A 21,618-nucleotide genomic window follows, 5' to 3' on the forward strand; every position below is an offset into this window, starting at 1 on the left:
CTCTATTGTGCGCCCTGCTCTACAGTGGCTGTGCCTCTTGGTTTGCTTCTATCCAATTTCGTCCTCTCCAAATTCTGGAGTTAGAATTTCTGAGTCTTGTATGCTCTGCGTGGGGCTAGAACCATGGCCCCAAATGCATATCGCTACAACAAAATGGAGCCGATTCTTCCCTTACGGCCTAAGTTTCTTCGTGAATGGCATGGTGAACGACTGCCTCTTTTTAAGAGGAAAACCCCAATTATTCTCTAAAAGAAAGCTTGTTTTCCTCATTGCAAGACTCAGAGTTTTGCACTTTGTATCGTGGCTGAGGTTTTAGTAGAAAATACTGTGGACACCCCCCCCCCCCATGCTCTTTGAACCTGTTGTATCAACAGTCTACAAAGGAACCTCACAGACAAAGGGAAAAAAAGGAAAGAACCTCTCATGTGCGAGAGCACCAGTCCCAGTCAGGCAAGGAGCACAGGAGAGGCTCCCCAGGGTTTAAGCAGGAACTGCCAGGCGCTTTCCTCATTCCTACCAAAGTCAGTTATGCGCATAGATATAATGATATTTGCATTTTTACGGCATTCTCTTACATTTATGATCATTTATAAGGACATTAAAAATTTCTGCACTACTAATGAAAGTAAGTCATCTTCCCAGGGCTTTAAAGCCCTAACGAAAATTCCATGATAGTTGAAAATTGCAGTAATATTGTTGAGTGCACAGTCTGTTGTAGTAAGATATGAATATAATAAAATTTAATATACGCTTGATCCTGTGCATACTTCTACCTGACACATCTTACACTCTGTTACATTTAAGTTTTTCGCTAAATGCTTTTACATAGCCCAGTCATTCTAAAATTTTATTGTGTATTGGAATCACATACATAAATTCCTGGGAACTACCCTGGGTCTACTGATTGTGAGTGGAGGGATTGGGGCATATGTATTTTCAACAAGTTTTCCAGATAGTAGATAGTCAATGCACCCCAAAGCTCAAGAACCATGTCTGATGCACCTTAACACTCCCAGGGTCTGGCATATAGTAGGCACTGAATATATACTTGATAGATGAATGAATGAACTAAATAAAATGAACTCTCACAAATAAATGTTACTAAGTCTAAAGCAATAAAATAAAATTCGTTGGGAATTTTCTGCCACGAACGCTAAACACAAAAATAAGAAACAATTTCATTCCTAGGAAAGCTGCAAAAATAATTCAACTTTGTATAATGTTTGTTGTCATGTTTCACTGACATCAAATATTCAAATTACTACTAGAATGACAAAAAGTCATAGATGCATACTAGGGTCATCAAGAAAGCATATGTTACACTTAGTGGGAGACACAAGAATTGGAGTAAAATAATTTTGCTTAAAGCACGGTATCTTAACACAAAATCTCCATTCTTCCAGAGTTCTAGGTACCTGTGGCTGAGAACTACCTAATGTCAAGAACGATTTCAGGATTATCTACTTAATGAGACTTTGTATTGGCAAGGAAAAATCAAAAATTGAAATTAAGAAATGAATTCCATTCACAATAGCATCAAAATGAACAAAATATTTAGGAATAAATTTAACAACAAAAGTGTAAGATGAGGCTTATACACTGAGAATTATAAAACATTGCTAAATAAATGGAGATACATTCTAAGTTCATGAATTGGGTATTCAATATTATTAAGAAGGCAATTCTCTCCAGAATGATCTATAGATTTAACAGAATCCTTATAAAATTGCCATCAGTTTTTTTTTGTAGAAATTGACAAGTGTACTCTAAAATGCATATGAAACAATCTTGAAAAAGAAGAAAAAATAATTTATATTATCCAATTTAAAACTTACTGTAAGGCTCCAGTAATCAAGACAATGTGGTATTGGTGTAGGATAATCACAGATCAATGGAATAGAACTGAAAGTCCAGAAATAAACTCTTACATATACGGTCAATTGATCTTTCACAAGTGTTCTCAGGCAATTTAATGGGGAAAAAAAGAGTCCAACTAATGGTGCTGAGACAATTGGTATTCATCTGCAAAAAAAATAAAAAAATAAAGTAAGAAGAAGAACGCAGACACTAACATCACACCATACACAAAAATTAACTCAAAATGGATCATGGACTTAATGTAGAAGTGAAGTTATAAAACTTCTAGAAGAAAACATAGGGAAAAACCTTATAACATTGGATTAGGCAAAGAGTTCTTAAATGACACCAAAAGTATGACCTATAAAAGAAAAAAAATGATAAATTGGAATTCGTCAAAATAAAATTTTGCTCTCCTAAATGTCACCATTAGGAAAATTAAAAGGACAAGGTACAATCTGGGAGAAAAGGTTTGTAAATCACATATCTGAGAAAGGACTTGTATTCGGAATATGTAAATAACTCATATAACTAAATAAGAAGACAAACAATTCAAATGTAAAAATGTCCAAAAGATTTGGATAGAAATTTCACCAAAGAAAATATAGAAATAGCTAATAAGGCTATGAAAAAATGCTCACCATCATTCAGTTACTAGGGAGATGTAATTTAAAACTAAAATGAGGTACTACTACACTCCCACTAGAGTGGCTATAATCAAAAAGGCAATAGCCAGAGTTGTAAGGATGTGGAGAAATTAAAACCCTCATACCTGTGCAAGTGGAAAATGGTGGGGCCACTTTGGAAAACAGTTTGGTGGCTTCCTACAGAGTTAAAAAACATACGACCCAGCAATTCCACATCGACATATCTACATAAGAAAGATACAAGCATATGTTTACAGAAAGGCTTACATATTAAGGTCTATAGCAGAATTATTCATAATAGCCCCAAACTGGAAACAATCCAAATGCCCACTGTAGTGAGAGGATAAACAAATTTGGTGCCATGCAATGGAATACTACTCAGCTATGAAAAAGGGCAAAGGTACTGATAGACGCTACAACACAGATGAACCTTGAAAATATTATGCTAAGTGACAGAAGCCACACACAAAACACTATACAATGTGTGATTCCATTCGTAGGTACAGAAAACACAGCACGTGTTTGCCTGGGAATGAAAGCGGGGGCAGAACTGGCTACAAACAGACACAAAGAAATGTTTCGCAGTGATGGAGGTGTTCTGAAACCAGATCGTGATGATGACTACACATTCCTATCTACACAGTTACTAAAAATCACTCAGTCGTAACATTACACTTACACTAGGTGGATTTTATAGAATGTAAAGTGCACCTCAATATAGCTATTTCAAAAAAAAAAAAAGAAGTGATAGTGGCTTGGACCGTGGGGTCTCGGAGGGGAGGTGGTGAGAGGAGACATCACAGGTGGTGGAAGGTAACATCACACGAGTGGGTGAGTAAAACGAGGAGAGCAGGGGCTCGATCCAGGGTCACTGTAGTAGTCAGGTTTCTCCAGAGAAACAGAATCGATAGGCTGTATTGAGATACATTCAAGAAGAAGTTTATGACAGGAAGAGACTCGCGACCTGCCATCTGCACCCAGCGCGACAGTCCGCCACAGTGGCTCTGATTTAGATTCACAGCCTAGGGGACCACCGAAAATGTCAAATGCTCTGTCTGACCACGGACTCCCAGGCTGTGCAAAAATCCCTGGCAACCGGTTTCCCATTATATTTTTTCATAAAGGCAAAAAAAAAAAAAAAAAAAAAAGAACAAAAGAAAAACAGAATAATCCCGATGTTAAAAACCCTAATTTCTGTCCCATCGGCAATATGTAGCTTTTTATCTTTTCTTTCATTGCATATGCTCCTCTCCCCCATGGTCCACCCACACGTTCATTTTTCTTGCTTGCCTTTTTGTAGTTAGTTTCCAATCCTAAATATCAGAGCTGGTACTGGAGATTCTGCATTCCATTTATTAGTGTCATTGAAGAAGACATCACATCTTCCCGAGCTCATTCATCATTCCTCCTCTTCTCAGCATCATTTTAAATATGCAAGGTCTCATCACCAGCAACATGGTCTCAGTACAGCCATAGCCATGCTGGTCGGGGGGGCGGGGGGGGAGGGAGATTTAAATAAACAAACAAACAAACAAATAAAGGGAAGTTTGCAGGAACACAATGTTATGTCATAGTGTGCTTTGGAATCATTCATTCATTTTTCATATATCCAGAAAATTTTTATTAAGTTACTAACATGTGAAGGTCACTATGGAGGTGCTTCAAGGAATGTTAAGATACAAAACAGTCTTTACCTTCAATGAATTTACCAGCAAGGAGTGGAAATAGGAGAAATATGAACGAAAAGGGCAGCAGGTGATTAGCACCTGAGTGAGTTGGGGTTTCACAGAAATGTAAGATCATTTTGGCTGGTGTCATCAGTGGGGGTCTCATGGAGGCAGTGGCTTGGTGGTGGCATTTGAACTGTGTCCTGGAGGATAAGTAAGGCTTTGAAAAATATGGAAAGAGAGACAGGGGAGAAGGAATTTGAGGAGGAGGGAGCACTATGAACAAAACCATGGAAATAAGAAAGTTTAAATTAGGTTTAAGGATGATCAAGGTATTTCGTACATCAGGACCGACAAAATGAAGGCCACCCCAGTGACCGGCCCATGAATCTGAATCTAAGTCAGCCTTCAATGACTGGAAGTGTCTCACTGCCAAGAAACCGAACACCAGCCCCATCCTCCAACTCAGCTTTGCTAGCTTACCTTGGAAAACAGGACCTGCCAGCCTTACCAGGCAGGCCCTGACCTCCTAGCCCATCCTGCCCAGTGTTCATGCTGGCTCTTCTCAAGCTCTATAAAACTTGCTCTTGCCCATAAGCCTTAGGGAAGAGAGCTCCACTGCTTGTGAGTCACTGTACGCCCCTAACCCGTGGATTCTTTCCTCTCGAGTGAGGGATATCAGACTCATTACTGAATTGTTTTAGTTTTAAGATTTGAAAGGGGACATCATGAAGATCGGGGGCTCCCTCATTAGAAGCCCCCAGAAAAGAGAGTGATAATATAGATTCCCAAGTCTCATCCAGAGATTCTGCTGGAACGCTCTTGCAACCTCTCTCTGGAGGACTAGCTCCTTCTGTCCTTCAACTCTGAGGTTATATGTTACCTTCTCAAAAAAGGACTTCTCTGATCACCGTACATACAAGTAAGACTTCTTCCTGCCAATGTTATTTCTTTCAGCAACCCCTCTCTTAAATCATACATGTATTATAGTTTATAATCACTTTGTTGATATGTTTGTTTATTCATCTGTCTATGACAGAAGCATCTAAAGTCTCTAAAAACTATTGGAGCTTCATGGTCCCCATTCCCAATGTTCACATCCCGTGAAACAGATTCTAAGGTAGGCAAATTCTCCCAAGCTCCATCCCTACCCTAAGCAACCAGGGTGGCATGAATTTTTAATATTAGAATCAAGCTATATTACTAGAGTGATAAGAGTAATGGCTCTGCCTCTGGGTGGGATTTGAGCAATCTATCTAGAAAGTTCTTCTTTGATATTGGCAATGTTTCATTTTACTATGAAGCCAGGATGTGATTTCCCAGGTTCCAATGTCTTATTAAAAAATCTATGCCTCTGTTACCCTATTTGTAAAATGAGGGAAATATTGTATCTGTCAAGACAGACGAATAAACAAACATATCAACAAAGTGAATATTGTATTGTGGTGAGAATTCAATGACTTGATTTATATAGAGAAGAGCGCCTGGTTCATAGTAAGTGCTCAATAAAAGTTAGTTTTTCAATTTTTATTGTAGCAGTTCTCATTCAGAGATACTACACTTCCCTCCTGAAAATAGAAATTGTACATTATCTACATCAAAGTCACTTAAAGAGATTGTCTGAATGCAGAGCCGTGGGTCCCACGCGAGACCAATAGAATACTGCTCTCTGGGAACAGAGCCCAGAAACCTGCCTTTGAACAAATTTTCTAGTCTCCCTGGAATTTGAGACCCACTAGTGTACTGGGTTTGTAGACAGCATGGATAAAATTTCTGCCTTGGCCTCCATGTCCTGCTGTCCGGATCAGCCATGGAACACATTCCACCGTCTAGAAACCCAGGACCTGACATGCGCTAATTTCTCGAGGCGTGGTGGGGTCTGGGTCAGGATAGCGTCAGCAAGATCACTCTGAAAAACACCTGATTCCTGCTCCACCCTCAGTCTTGTTCTAGAAGTCTGTCTTGGGATCTGTCATTATCAATTCTTGGCCTGCAGTTGCTGGAGGGAGCCTCCCACAGCCATCGGTTTTCCTAGAAGGAGATCTGTTTAAGGAGCCTGGTGATGCTTTTGAATGCATCTGTCGCCACATCAATCAAGGCACACACACAACATACATGATTCCTGCTGCCTCCTGGCTGTGCATTATTTGAGTCCCTGGCATCTCAGCGTATCAGACGATTCATTTTGAACCACATTCCCCCTGGATGTGACGTTTGAATCTGACCTCTCAGAGCAACCTTACCCCAGAGCAGCTATGACATGCCTCCTATTTTAAGTACGCGAATCTTGCTGTATCAGCATAATGATCACAATGCAAAATAATAAGTCCTTCTGTTTCTATAGGACTTTATGGATGGTTGTCAAAGAAATTTCACAGCTATTATCCACATGCCCTCAAAGTGGGAGTTGGGAAAAAAAAATCAAGAGTCCCTTCTGCTTTATAGGAAGTGAAACCATGAGGAGTATATGTGACTTACCTAAATTCACCCAACAGATTAGAGGCTGCCCTTCTCCACGCCTTGACCCTAGGGGGTGTGGGCCTCCAGCTACCACATCCCCAGGGTACAGAAGAAATGAGGAGCATTAGCTTGGGACCACATTTTGAACATGGAGTCCATCACTCACTGGCTGCGTGACCTTGAGAAAACCCACCTCTCAGGGATGAGATAAGGATTTCCTTAAAGCGCTATGCTTGGCACACGGTGAACACTCCATAGCAGTTGCGTGTCAATATCCTGGACACTATTATTAACTCCAGACAACGCTGATAGTCCGTGATGGTGGCTCTGACCAAATGGCTAAGATTCGATCTGGAGCCTATCTACCTCCTTGTATCTTCTTTTTGGGTAAGAAACAAAATGGTTATTATGTTCTGTTTTTGTCTTTTTTTTTGTTTTGATAAAATAGAGAAAAAATTTAAAACTTATTTCCCAGTTTTAAAGAACTTGAGACTAAATTATTATTATATTATCTTATGTTTGACACAGGGAACAGAAGTTTTCTGCCCCAGAGAACCAAAGTTAAACTCTACTCTTGTCCCAAATAAAATGACTTCAGTTCTTCTATTTTGTTCCATTAACTTTTTGACCAAATTTAAAATAAATCCTTCAGAGATACATTGGATCAGATGAGGGCCTAAGCTATGACCAGCCAAGGAAAAGACACTTATTGAAAGAATTTTCCTGGTACCTGCTTAGCCTGGTGAGTTGGTCACTGACTAATTTCTCAACAACATCTAGAAATCCAGAAAACGGTCTGTTTTCTCTCTTCATGAGTATCCTTGGACTGTGATGCTTGCCACCACCTAACGAGGTGGGGTTTGCAAGGCCAGTAGTGCAGAGGCTGGTTATTTCTTCCCTGGCAGCGTCTGTAATTCTGGCTGTTGCTGGTCTAAATTCTGGCCCTTCTTCTCCTACCTGCTGTGATGACTCACCTGGATTCATGTAACAGCTCAAGAGTGCTCTCACAGGAGCCCCTCCCAAGCTAGTCCATTCTCTACTCTGCCTCATTCATCTCATTCCTTTATTCACGTAGCAAATGTTTAAGGAGGACCCTCCACATGCCAGGTCTTCCCAGGAGACCGAGCAGGGCGCAAGCCAAACCCAGTCCTGACTCAATGAACTTAAAAGCTAGATATACTGTGTATGCGTCCCATGCATGCTTAAAAACGAGCATTGGGTCCTCCTTACTGAAGTACCTACGATGTTCCCCCAAGGCTGGGCTCCATGGGGGTACAGCAGGGAGAGTCAGCTTTGCTCTCATGAGGGGGCGACTGAAAAAGCCGTCCCTGCGTGTGTGAGAGAGTGTGTGTGGCTGTGTGACGGCAGGAGGGGCTGGAGCCCCTGGGCTGCCTGCTGGCCCTCGAGCTGGGTCTCACAGGAGCACTGGAGGGCGCCCCTCCTGTATGCTCCGTGCCCAGTAGTCCACCGCAGTGCCGACCACTGTTCCCTGCATGCCCATCACACCTCGATGCTTCGGCTCAGGCACCTTCCTTCTGGAATTTTCTGTCTCAGTCTCTCAACCTGGTAACCTCTCATTTGTCCTTCCAAAAAAAAAATAATAATAATAAAAAAAACCACTTCGTATACCACTTCCTGTGAAATCTTTCTCAGAAACCTCAGACACATCAGGAGATCTTTCTTCTGTACGCCCACAGCTATCTGCTGTTCATCCGGTGTAACGCTGACTGTATTTGCCCGAACCCTCTCTCCACAGACGCTCCCCTCCAGCAGGCTGGGGAAGGATCGGAATAACTTCTTATTCATCATCGCAGCTCCAGTGCCTGGACTATTATAGGCCCCTAGTACATGATTTGGGATGGGTGATTAATGAATGATGACTGGATGAATAAGTGAGTGTATAAATGGTTGAATATTATGAAAGTCCCTGGCCTGTGTGCAGTTCCCCAAGGAGGCCATGGTGGTTCTAGAATTTCAAAATAGAGTAAAAAGACCATAACTGTCACCAACTCTTATAAAAGAGAAATTATTTTTCTTAACATTCTTATTTTTAATCTACTCTAAATGTCCCTTCTCCCCCCCTCCCCCACCGCCCCTTTCCATTGGAAAGACATTTTTTAAAAAACTTTTTGTCCCCACGAGCTTTCTTTTGTGACTAACCAAAACTCATGGGTCGAGTACTTCGTTTTCCAAAGCCGCGCGTCCCAGGGCGCACTCCATCCCGACTGGGGAGGGGCGTCTGTGCGGTCAGGGTGCTCGCCCACCAGCTCCTGCTACCTTTCGTGTTTAGGGCCATCAAACTGTTTCTTCATTAAACATTATCACAGCACTAGAAACCAATCTGAAACAGGCCTAACATTCCTTAATTTCCCCCAGACCTTTAAAAGTACAGTTGACCCAAAAGTAAGCTCATGAAATAGTCGCACAGAGGTTCTCTCACGGCGCCCCTGGGTGCGGCCCTCCATTCTCCCAAGCAGTTGATTTCTGTGGTTGCAGAGGGAGAGGCTACTCCTGACACAGCCCTCAGCAAGCCGGCTCAGCGGGCCAAACGTACATTCACCCATCCAACTAGCTCACAGACTTGCTGGGATTCAAATAGATTCTCTTGATATTTCTTGATATTTTAAGTGAACAGGCCAATCTCTCCTATCTGCCCCTCCAAATGATTCCGTAGACATGTCATCTGAGAAAGGGACCAGAAGGATACAGCCCCAGCTTCCTGCTCTCCCTATTAGTTTGAACTTCATACATTCACCATAGGCCGGGGGAAAATTGGGTTGGAATACATGTATAGTTACCATTCCTTAGAAAAGATTTCAGTTACATTTGCTAGTATTAATTAAATTTGCTCGTATTAACTATGGAATATTTTTTCATTAGAAAATCCCAGTTGTTAAAATCTTCTACTAGTCACTTAATGGGCGATACCCAGAGGCTGAGCCACACCCAGCTTTTGTTGCATCTAAGGTTTGGTATATCAAGTTACAATCCTTGGACGTTCTAGATTATTTTCTGGCAAACTCCTGATTTTAGAGATGATCCAATAATGTGCATAGCTGTGAGCAGCACTTCACAAAGGGCGTTGGGCGTGTGGGTGAGCATGCATGTCTTCTCCTCGGGGTTTCAGTGGATATTAAACTATGACCAGGCGAGGAAGTTTTTGTAAAATATAAAGGCTTGCCAGAGGCTCAGAATTTCCTAATTATGACTTTTTTCTACAAAAGAGGAATTTCTTCTCAGATCGCGAAAGTTTTGTTGACTTTTAACTACCGAAAAGAGTTGATCTTAATGTGAGGGAAACGTCATAGGTTTCTCAGGAAAAGGTGTTATATTAATATACTGGTTCTGCCTCATTATCTTGGCTCAGGCTGGAAAAGCAGAAGCTACGGGTGACACATTAACCCACCTCCAGCAGAGATACAGGTTTAAGGAGGACACCAAGGACACTGGACATTTGTCCTCTAACTCAGGGGAGACCAAATTAGAAAAAATAGACTTAAGTTTCAACTAGAGAGAGCATGATGAGGCTTAAGCGAGAGCTTCTTGATTATGTGGCTGTTGTATGCAGCTTTCCTGAAGAGAGCAGGGAACCTGACAAGTGTTGACTGAGGGACTCCTGTGTGGAAGGCCTGGACAGTGGGGGACGGAAAGAAAAGTGAGGTACAGACAGTCTCTGCTCTTCAGGAGATAAGACGATCATGCACAAAGTGGTGGTTACTATAGGATAACGACTCAGATACGGCCTCGGACGGCACGCACGAGGGCCCGGTGGGTGGGAGGGTCCAATACTCCCGAGTCCTCTGAGCCCAGAGCAGGGAGAGGTCCTCGTGGGCTGACGCAAGTGGAAAATTATAGTGGTGAGCCTTGAAGGATGGGAAAGGCGTTGAGAAGGGAGGAGGAGAAGATGGAGCAGAAGGACATTTCAAGAGAGGTTACCAAATGTTTTATACGAGGTACCGAGAGCAGCTAAATTCAAATCAAAGACGCTGAAAATAGAATGATGGCTGTCTGGAGGGGAGGGGAAAACGGGAGTTTACTCATTAGCAGGTACAGAGTTTCAGCACGAAAAGATGAAATGGTTCTGGAGAGAGATGATGGTGACAGTTGTACAACAGTGTGAGTGTGTTTAATGCCACTGAACTGTGCACACTTAAGATGGTTAAAATGGCAAATTTTATGGTATGTATATTCTACTACAATTTTTTAAGAAAAGTTTGAGGTAAATACCTATCTGTGCCTAGAAGAGAGAGGATGGGTTCGTGTTGAACTTTTGAGGCCTTTTCTTTTACGATTCCCTGTTAACGGACGCGTGGCCCGTGTGACAGCGAGTGTGAAATGATTAAGTGTACCCCACCCCCAGGCTGTTGCACCTTGGTGGCTGTGGTTGGCTTAGTCTGCTGGGGTTGATATAACAGAATGCCATTAACTGGGTGGCTCATACGCGACAGAAATGTATTTCTCACAGTTCCGGAGGCCGGAAGCTGGAGATCAGGGTGCCACCCTGGCCGGGTCCTCTTCTGGCTCGCAGACTTCTCCTTGTGTCCTCGCCTAGTGGAAGGAGCAGAGCGAGGAAGCAAGCTCTCTCGTGACTCTCATAAGGGCACCAACCCCGTTCACAAAGGCTCCATCCTCATGGCCTCATCTAATCCTAATTACCTCCCACAGGCCCTGTGTCCTAACACTATGTCATTGGGAATAGGGTTTCAACACATGGATTTGGGGGGAAATGGACATTCAGTCTGTACCATGGTTGGCTACCCAGCTGCTTTGCCCCTCCTTCTTCCTTGCACACAGGGTCCACTTCCAGTACAGAGGCCAGATTCTCACTTCCCCAGCTTCACTGCAAGTAAAGCTCAGGCATGGGACTCTCCCTGGCCCATGGTACTAAGGGAAATCTCATAGGGGCATATATTTGAGAAGCTTTTCCTCCCTATTTAAGCCCTATTTAAGAGGGAGGGAGGGAGGGAGGGAAGGAGGGAGGGAGGGAGGGAGAGAGGGGGGAGAGAGAGAGAGAGAGAGAGAGAGAGAGAGAGAGAGAGAGAGAAACCTAATGAGATGAACTTTCTTTCTGTCTTCCTTTGGATATTGCTGTGTGAAGATAACAATGCTTGGAGCTAATGGCCATAATAGCAGTCTTGCGTCCAGAGGGGAGAGACTGAAGAATGACAGATAAATCAACCTGGAATCCTGGCAACCTGCTACTATATTAGTCACCCTCAGAAAATAGACTCTTCCTTCTTTGAGCCACTATTCATTCGGTATTCTGTTCCTTTGCAGCCAAGATGATTCTTATGAACTATGGTATCACAAAGACAGCCCTGTGACACATTACAGGGATCTGTATTCGGCTGGATTTTTTAAAAAGGTGTTTATTATCCTTTTCTCCATTATATGGCAGACAAAAGAAAGAATACGGAGAGCAAGGCACCAAGGCAAAAAAAATCTAAGGCTCGGAAAGATACAGGACCATTAGCGAATACGCTGATAGTAAATGAGTCAATAACCAGGATTTTGATGTTTTAGAAAGAATCAAATTTCCCTTTATAACTGAGAAAAGTTGTTTTTAAGTGGAGCATTGGGTAAGAGCATGAACGACACCAAGGACCATAAAGATGGCAAAGAAGGAAGAAAGCGATAACCCAGCGGAGACCAGCGGGGTACTGACGGGGGAGGCTAAGAAGAGGGCCAGTGGAATCCAAGAAAAAAAGAACCCGAAGGGCGAGATCAGGTCACTGTCTTCCCTCAACTCAGCTCTGCGGGTTTCAGCAACTCTCAACTAAGCTTTCTGCTTTTTGTAGAAAGAGCCATGGTAAGAGGCCCCAACAAATTGCTGTAGGTCGGCACCAGGTCTGTATGGGACTTCTCTGATCGCTAAAATAAAGATTCTGGTGCTCGTTCATCACATGTTTCTGTCAAAGTGAACATCTTTCTGGGGGCATTGCAATTTGGATATTTATTAAGCACATTTCTTAGCGGGTGGAATGATAGCTACCTCCAAAATTGATTAAAGAGGCCCAGTCAAGGAAGGGAGATGGCTCCATCTGCCCATTAATGATGCTGGCGGCCCTGAGAGAGAGAGGACCAGGCCAGGGGCTGCCTGTCTTGTGGTGCCTTTAACAGGAACCAAGGTGCGGTGCTAGGCAGCTGTCTGCCATGAATAGGAGGACTCTTTGACCTGAAACAGCTGGAATCAGGCCACTCGCTTCTCCAGAAAAGAAGAGGTGGATTTCTTGAGAAAGCCTCATCCCTTCCCCACACCCACATGCCAGCCAGGGTTTAAAAGAGAGAATCCCTGAGAGGAAGCTGATCCTAATGCTTCCAAAGAACCATGTTTAAACAACAAACAAACAAACAAACAAACCAGTGATGTGAAGGAATGCATACAAATGTCCTCATAACTGAAGCCCATGTGAAATATGGCTGATCCAACCCTTTGGGGATTAGCGAGCCTTCCCACAAGGCCCAGCATGCTATGGGGCTAAAAATGGAATTAGAAACTCCAATTCATACCATCTGATTCTGATCAAAAGTGGAGTCTTTGGGCTATTCTCTCAGCATCTGAAGAATGTGGTGTTATTCCCCAGGGCGCACACGAACCCTCCCTGCGGTTTGCCGAGTCCCAGCGGAGATGTAAGTGTTTTGCCTTGGGTGAAAATGAACTTCCATGGAAAATGTGACACAAACACTACCTTTTGGGTCTCAAATGAATTGGGTTTTAGACTAGAAAGACTTTCTCATTAACATGTGGCTCTCCAAGGGCTTATAAGGCTTCCTCATGGTCCTCTAGGGCCTTCCTCAGGCCTGTGACCTGTTGTTCCTTTTTGCTCAAATTTAAAAAGGGGAGCAGTGAAGAATGGTGGGAAGAGCATGGGATACAGAGTCAGATCTGGGACTAAATCTGGAGCCTGCTGCTTCCTCGCCGGATGATACTGGACAAATGAACTAACTTCTCTGAGCGCCTACTTTAGAGGGTTGGTGTGAGACGATATATGAAAAGTACTGAAGAAAACCCAAATGATCAGATTGTTAAAACAGACTCACGAGAATGGATCTTACCCAGAATCCAGCTTTACTAATAACGTCAATGAAACGAGCAATCGCAAGGTTCAGGGAGAGCAGCAAGTGGCCCAGGACTCACATAGCTCCCCAGGCCCCTTCGTGCCACTCCAGATACTCTATTGCACAGATTAACACAGAAAATCTGTGAACCGTGTATACGGCCATATCACCCACCCGGAAAAGACGCACCGTGACGTATCCTCATACTATACTCAGATAGTTCCATAACTTACTTTACTTTTTCCTGGGACCCATGTTCGGTACACCCATAGATTCCTAACTCGTTATAAATAAGCCATCCAGGCAGACCGGGTACCTCTTTCTAAAAGCATTTCATAGATAAGGACTGTGCACTGTCAAAAATCATTCGTGTGTTTACCTGGAGGCCTACTGTTAGCATGTTTACATGAAGATTTGATTGAGTTATCTTCCTTCTTTCTTCCCCCATGGGCTTCCCTCTGCTGAAGAGAGATGATGGATTGCAGGCCTCTGGCTAAACATTTCCTGCCCAGTGACTAACATAGATGGGGACTTGACAGATAGTAGCTTTTATCACTTTATTAAAAACAATAACTATAACATGACTACGCTTACACTCTATTTCTGCCTGACTCTCCAGGTCTTGCATAATTCAGGCTCTCTGTTTTACCCGAGCTTCACTTCCCCAGTTGTGTGTAATTCTCATCTCTGTCTTTTCTCTCCTTGTTCTTTTCCACTGCTCTCCATCTTTCAAGGACAGTCAAGTGCCCCTTCCTCCAGAAGCCTTCCATGCCGACCGCCGTCCCTGATTTTACTCTTTCTTCCACCTGTAATCCATGCTCTAACGCTGAACCTGGAGCGTTTACAGCATCCCATCTCTTACTTTTGCATGTGTGACACTGCTCTTTATCCAAATGGATTATAAATCCCATCAGAGCTGAGAATGCTGACTTCGTCTGAGCCACTTATATCCGGGAGCATCCCTTGACCCACCTCCCTAACAGATGTGGCCTCTCCGGTATTAACCCCATCAGCACCCCATTTTCCATATTGTAATGTTCTCATAACTTCTTGTAATTCCTGATTTAATTGTTGTCTCTTTATGGGCTGCGAGTTCCAGGAAGATAGCCATGTCTCTCCTGCTAACTTTCATGTCCCTCCCGCCTGACACGGCACCTGGCAAATGATAAGTAATAAATATTTGTTGAAGAAATAGGTTTTGTAGTGGTAAAAGTAGGTGGAGCAAGGAAGCCTGTGAATTTACAGAATGACCATATTGAGCATCTACTCTGAGTTCTCAGGGTGCAAAGATGGGCAAGACATGACATCGGTCACCAATCCCCGGACCGAGAAGGCTCCAGTCAACTTCTTTAGCACACTATCTGGGCTTCCAGATATGTACAGAATAGCTGTGCAGATAAAATCAAAACCAAATCCCATCAGCTAAACTCAGTAAGTTCGGAGGCGGGAGGAAGGCAGGCAGGAGAATGTGGCCCTGGAAGGGTGCAGGTGCGCCTGCCGTCCCTTCCTCATCCCCGATGGCCATCGCACAAGCCTTACGGTGGCCCTACTTCACAGGAAAGGCTTACAGCAGTCCTTAAACTGAGCTTTAACTTCGTGGCTAGTGGATCTTTCTCTCGCCCCTCACCTGCCTGTTCCTTGGAAGCAGTACGTTTGTGAAGCTATCCGCTAGGTCCCTTTTCTGGAAAACTTTTTTTAGAATGATACACTCTGAATAGCATTCTGACTTGTTTTTAACAGATTTTGCCCCCAACATAACAAATTCAAAGCAATCTGCTAGTTAACTATTATGTTCAAACCAGATAATAATATATACTTAATCTTACCCATCTTACTATCACTCTATATAATAAAAGACATATTGTCATTGCTTTTCCAAAGTCAATACTCTTTTCATGGGTTTGATGCAAGGCCAATAGATTCCTCAGTCTTCTGAGAAACAAGGGAAGTAATGAAGTTGGTGTTTATTAATTGTATCTTATGAAAGCTAACAGTAAATTATGGTGGGCCAGTCTCTCAAATCCTCCTGTGAAAATGGGTTGGGATTACCGAATGGAGGCAGATGGATTCATACAACCCTTTCCCAAGCGCATAAGGTAACTCGCTCCCTTCCCTCCTGTGCCAAATTACACAGTGCAGTGCAAGATGAGAAGGGCCCTTCCATGCACGCTTCCACTCGCCGAGGCTACCTACCTCCTAGAGCCCAGGTTAAGGCTGTCAGCAGCCCACACTGACAGCATCGGCTGTTGTCAGCCGTACATCAGAAACACCGAGCCTCTTGCTGGCTGCATCTCATTTCTCCCGTTACGCTTTCCCTCTCACTGATGCTCCTTTCTTGTTCTTCCATCCTGGAAGGTCACCCCCATGTCCCTTGGTGCTCTCTTCAAAGCCTTTCCCCATGCTCTGTCCTCTCTGGCCGGGTGTCAGTAACGATTTCTCTGCTCTCCCACTAAACTGGAGCTCTTCGAAGGCAGGGCGGGTGCCTCGTTCGCTCCAGCATCCCCAGTGCCTTCGGGAGGGCCTGACATGTGGTGAGTGTCGAGTAAATGTCTGGATTTAATAAATACATTGAATCAACATTGACTGAGAGAACAAATACTTAGCATCTGAGAGATTCAAAAAGCAGTGATTTATATGTGAGCACTTCACCCATCTGTGACAGAAGAAAGAAGGGCGAGGGAGCCTGCCGGCTACACCGCCCAGCCCTTTGAAGCCAGGGTCAGTGAAGAGGCAGTAACAGGAAAGGACAATAGAAATTTCAGCTGTGCCTTATGTAGTGTCTGGGGACAGTTGAACAAAAACTTGAGGGGAAAAAAACTAACAAAAGAACCCCTGCAACTGGTTTCAATTAAGCCAGTCTAATCCCCTTCCCATTTATCAGAAATCAGCACATTTTTTTCTCTTTCTGCATCATTCAGAACTCTGACCGGTGATCCCAGATGGTTCTGTTTTCCCCAACGGATTTTAGGACTAACTCTGATACATCTATCGTAGTTGAAAATGAGGGCAAGAAGAACTGGCCTCTTCTGCCCGCTCCCACGGCTGCTCATCTGAGGGCTGCAGCTCAGAAGTCTACTTGGGGCCTTATTTTTCGATCTGGTGCTTTGTGTTTTGTTTACTTATCACCCTCCTAGTTCAAAATGCACCTGAATTGGATGGAATAGATGCGTTTGGGCTTTGACAGGATGGTTGAAAAATTCACCAGGATTCCCAATTGGTGACAAGTGAATATCTTCCCAGGATCCCTCAAATGGACCCAGTTCTGCCTTCTGCGGTCCTTGCAGCTTGGGACACCCCTGAGGAATGTGCGCAACTCTGTGAAACTAGAATCTGAGTTTTGGTGAAAGAACAGAGTTTGGGGAGGGAGGTCCCATGTGCCTGTGAGTCGGTCAGCTGTATTTCTGAAAGAGACAGAACAGCCACTAGGCCAGGCCAACTTCAAAGAAAATCTGCCCTGTACTGTAAGCTCAACCTCGCAATTTCTAAAAGCACCCAGCCTGGCCCGCTCTCAGGCTGTGCAGCCTAAACCACAGAGGGGGTGGGACAAATAGGATCATCATATTTTATTAACTCCCCTCTGCACACGGTCCTGGCCCCAGGCACCTGGCCACCTAAGACATTCCCTTAGCCATCCTTAGGATGCAAACATTTGCCCGATGGGTAAGCTGCTGACTTAAGCCCATCAGTTACTCCATGGAAAGATGCAGTCATGTTATTGGACATCGGTTGTTACATCTTATATCTGGAATAGGATTGGAAAGTTTCAGAGAGTGGTGTGCTTTCTTTCTCATGTCCTCGATTTCCCATGAGAAGCTGAGAGTGGATCGTAGACTTCTCTTCCTCTCCTAGACAGGGGGGTATTTTATTAGAAGCAACAACGAAGGTACTAGCTAGACTCAGTGACTCTCCAGCTTGCGTCAGGTGCTGTGGCAAAGCCCTCTGTGTGTGCTAGGGCTCCCGGAACAAAATCCACTGCGTGGGTGACTTAAACAACAGAAATTTAGTTTCTCACAGAAAAATGTTCCCTTGGGTCCCTTCCTTCTCCGAGAGACCCTTTTAGGTCTCCTTTTGGTACTACCCTCCCCAGAAGACATGAAGGACATGTCCACCTGGCAGCTAGCGGCCCAGACAACCGAGGGTCTTTGCCTGTTATTAGACTTCTACGACCCTCACCCCATCCGGGACTTTCTTGACATTTCTCGACATTAAAACATCTCTGTTCCAAGTCCCTTTCCCTCGAGGTGAGTCTCTCAGCTGGGAAAGGCAGCCACAGCTTATTTGTTACTTCTCCTGGGTAACGCACTGACATTTTCTTGGTGGCCTCTGGAGACTGGTGACTTATGGCACAAATTTCAGACACCATGGAAAGGGGTGGGAATTTTCCGAGAGTTGGCGTGTCTGTCAGCGGATGTCAAACTCACGGTGAGTCAAACATCGTCCATCCTGGGCTTTTCACAAATAAGGCTGTTCCTGCGACTCCACAGAACTGCGCTAAAGGTGTGTGACACACCCTGCCAATGCTTCACTCGTCTCTCAGACCTCACGTTTCAGAGTGGGCAAGGTCACGCTGCTTCCGGGTGCCTGTCAAGGACATCCCTGGGAGTAGCCCCTACCAATGACGCTCCAGAGATGGGGTATAAATACCCAGCTCCCTCCTCCCTTGGGTAGGACCCTTCTGAGCCGTGGGTTTTACACCAGGACCTTGTGCTTCCCTGTGGAGTTTCGGTCACTCACTGTGGGAAATGGCATAATAACACACCTATTATCGGCTGCCTCCCTTCTCTGGATTCCCTTCCCACTTACACTGTTTGAATTCCAGCTCTACCACATATGAACTATGTGACTACTTAACTACTCTGTACCTTATTTTCCTCCTCTGTAAAATAGGATCATAGTTGCTGACTCAAAAATGACAACGATAGCTAATAAGGTTCTAAGAGGCTAATGTGAAGTCAATGTAACTCAAAATAACCCTGTGAGGGTATATCACAGGTCTTTATCCCAAACCCTTGGAGTCAGATGATTTTTAAATTCAGAATTCAGATTTAATAAATATAACGGGGTACATGTAACATACATTGCAGAACCCCCATCAGGGTCTGAGGGAGTCCCCTAAACTCGATCGCAATTTTTCTACATACACCAAAAATAGGAAGATTTATACTAAGTGGGGTAAAGCTCATGAAAAGTCTCATTTTAGAATTACTGATAAAGGATTGTGTCTCAGACACATTGATCAATTTGCTCATGATCATACACCAAAATTTGAGTCCCAAAGACTAGTGCCAGAGCCTCCGCTCTAACCCCTGGACAGCTCTACCTCCCAACATGAAACCCTCTCACGAGAATAGAGAAAGGTATCAGGGACTTGCATCTGATTGATAAGGTAGGTGAGAGCTGCCTACCTTATGTCATAAATAAGCTTATATAAATAATTTCCCCCAGGAACAAAAGTAAAGATATGGTCAAATTTGAAAGATTAATGCTGTAAAACATCAGCCCACAAAAAATAAGAGCGACCATTTCTGGAAAATGTGCTGAATAACTTACATATATTCAGCTCCTTTCACCCCCGTAAGAGCCCTAGGAGACAGGTGCTTTAAGTAGCACCCATTTTACAGACAAGGTTCAGGAACTTACCCAAGGTCGCCCTTAGATAAGTGGCCCGGGTCTGCTGAAGCCGGAGCCCCTGCCACCACGCCACGCAGCCCTGCCTCCGGGGTAGGTACGTGCAGCCGCCCATTGCCGTGTGGTTCGCCCACGGTCACAGGAGAGCCGGCGCCCTCGGCCTCACTGCCTCAGAAGGCCTGACAGTGACTGACCTCTGAAAACTCCACAACCCAGTATTATTTCTTTCTTGCCGTCCTCTCTGGTCACTCTGAGGAAAGAGCAGTGCCCAGCATTCACTAGAAGATGCAAGGGCATTGACTGGAAAGGAAAGTCTATCCCATCGCAGTCCTGTACCTAGTGTTACACCAGTCCATATTTAGATAAATGTTCTGCGCGGCCAACGAGGCAGCCCGAAAAGGTACTAGGTTCGTGCCAGGAAACAAGAAGAGCTGCAAGTTCTCGCTCTCTGCCCAAAGAATGATTATTAAAAACAACAACAAACAAACAAACAAACAAACAAACAGAGATAATAAAAATAAGCAGTGTCTGCAAACACAGTGTTTTATGGTCTGGGGCACCTCATAACGTCCGGGCAGTTGAAGAAGGATGAGAACAGCAGGGTCCTCTTCTGCCTGTACAGAAACAAGGCCCTAAGCAGGGAACTGCAACGGGTCTCAGCATGAGCCGCCTGCAGCATCAGGAAAGGGTGCTGACTGGACAGTCGGGGCTGGGTGTAGGAATCGCCCTGATGCACCAGGTGTCAGCTGCTACCCAGACCAAAAGGGAACCCCGGTATTTCAAAAAGATGATGAAAGTGAGTTTGAAAGACTCCTGAGGTTCATTCATTTAAGGGTCTGCAGGCTTGACAGGCAGTCATGCTCTGAACTTCCCCTCAGAAACCTGTACTCCAAGAAGGTTGTAATTCCAACAACATTTACAGCAACATGTTCCATTCATTAACTGTCTTCTGCTACAGTTATTTTTACATGCCTGACATTTTTAGGGGACCTATAAACTCTTTGCGGGCAGAAAACAGTCCCGGTTATTTTATAACGTCTATGGAAGCTAGCATGGCATCTACCAAATTGACATTTACATGCACCTCTTGCGCCAAGCCTTTTTCAATCGTATCTTCTCTTGATTAAAGTTAATAAGTAGTTTTCTTTTCCACTCTTGTGAGGCATCAAATTTCTGGGCTCAATCTAGTCCCTTTCCTTTCTGTTCTTAAAGAAACCACTTTTTGCCAGAATTTACCTGTCTTTTTATACCTTGCTAAATGTAACTTCATGAGAAAATCTGAGCCAGAACCACCCAGCTAAGCTGTTCCCACATTTCTGAACCATAGAAACTGTGAGATAATAAATGTTTGTTGTCTTAAGCAGCTGAGTTTGGAACAGTTTGTTACAAAGCAAGAGATAACCAATAGGGCACTCATGGCCTACATCCCTTCCCCAATTTTACCTGAGGACAAGGACAGAGAAGTTGCTCAGAGTTCAAACTTAGGTTTCACCTACTTAGATATCAGATTTGCTTCAAAATCATCCCCTCCATGAAGCTTTCCTAACAAATCCCAGCCATTCTCATATATTTATAGATTTTTTTTTAATTCAGATATTTTTTATACATTTTGAACTCAGTGTCTTACCTAAAAAAATAATTCTCGTATTTAAATTAACTTTTAAAACTAATTTTTTTTTTCTGAATAGAAATATGATAAATACGCATAGTTGAAATTCTAGAATTCTAAAAAGAAGAAAATTTAAATCACCTGCAATGCAACCTCACCGCACGGTGGAAAACACTGTTGATAACTTTAATATTTATTTGTGCATATTTTTAAAGATATAATTCTTCACTGTTTCATCCTCTCCATCTCATGCAATGACCTTGCCTCTCAATTCCTTGACCTTCTCACTTCAGCTACTGACTCCACGGTCAAGCTCTAGATCAAACCCTTGCTATTCAAAGTGCTGTCCATGGACCAGCTGCGACAGTATCACCCAAGACTGCGTTCCATCTTATTCCAGAACCTAAGATCCCATCGTGCGCTCACTTCGAGACATTTGCACTTCCCTGGGCCTGCGAGACTAACCCTCCAGTTATTTTCATGATTCATTCCGTCACTGCATTCCGGTCTCTGCCCCAATGTCACCTGCACAGAAAAGCCATTCCTGACCCACCGAAGCTGCATTTCTGTCCCATGTCCTGCTTTACTTTCTTCATAGCATTTATCACCACCTGACATTATTTTATATGTATTCTTTTGTTTATTTCCTTCTACAAATACTTATGGAATACCCGCTATGTGCCAGACACTG

The 21,618-nt window shown here is 43.8% G+C and overlaps 1 protein-coding gene across 2 annotated transcripts in view; it reads right to left on the bottom strand.

Moving 5' to 3' along the window:
* Positions 1-833: 833 nt before the first annotated feature.
* TSEN15 (tRNA splicing endonuclease subunit 15) overlaps positions 834-21,618 on the bottom strand; it is a 44,145-nt gene continuing 23,360 nt past the window's right edge. Inside the window, exons 6-8 of one of the 2 annotated variants that reach the window (XR_001597043.2) lie at positions 4,199-11,179; positions 2,630-3,985; positions 834-2,022 (exon numbers count right to left, since the gene is read on the bottom strand). The gene's annotated coding sequence lies outside the window, so the exon portion shown is untranslated. The remainder of the gene's footprint in view (positions 2,023-2,629; positions 3,986-4,198; positions 11,180-21,618) is intronic. The other variant, XR_004955135.1, reaches the window with a different exon arrangement.

The sequence above is a fragment of the Rousettus aegyptiacus genome, unplaced genomic scaffold, assembly GCF_014176215.1.
Source record: "Rousettus aegyptiacus isolate mRouAeg1 unplaced genomic scaffold, mRouAeg1.p scaffold_m13_p_17, whole genome shotgun sequence".
Classification (NCBI taxonomy): domain Eukaryota; kingdom Metazoa; phylum Chordata; class Mammalia; order Chiroptera; family Pteropodidae; genus Rousettus; species Rousettus aegyptiacus.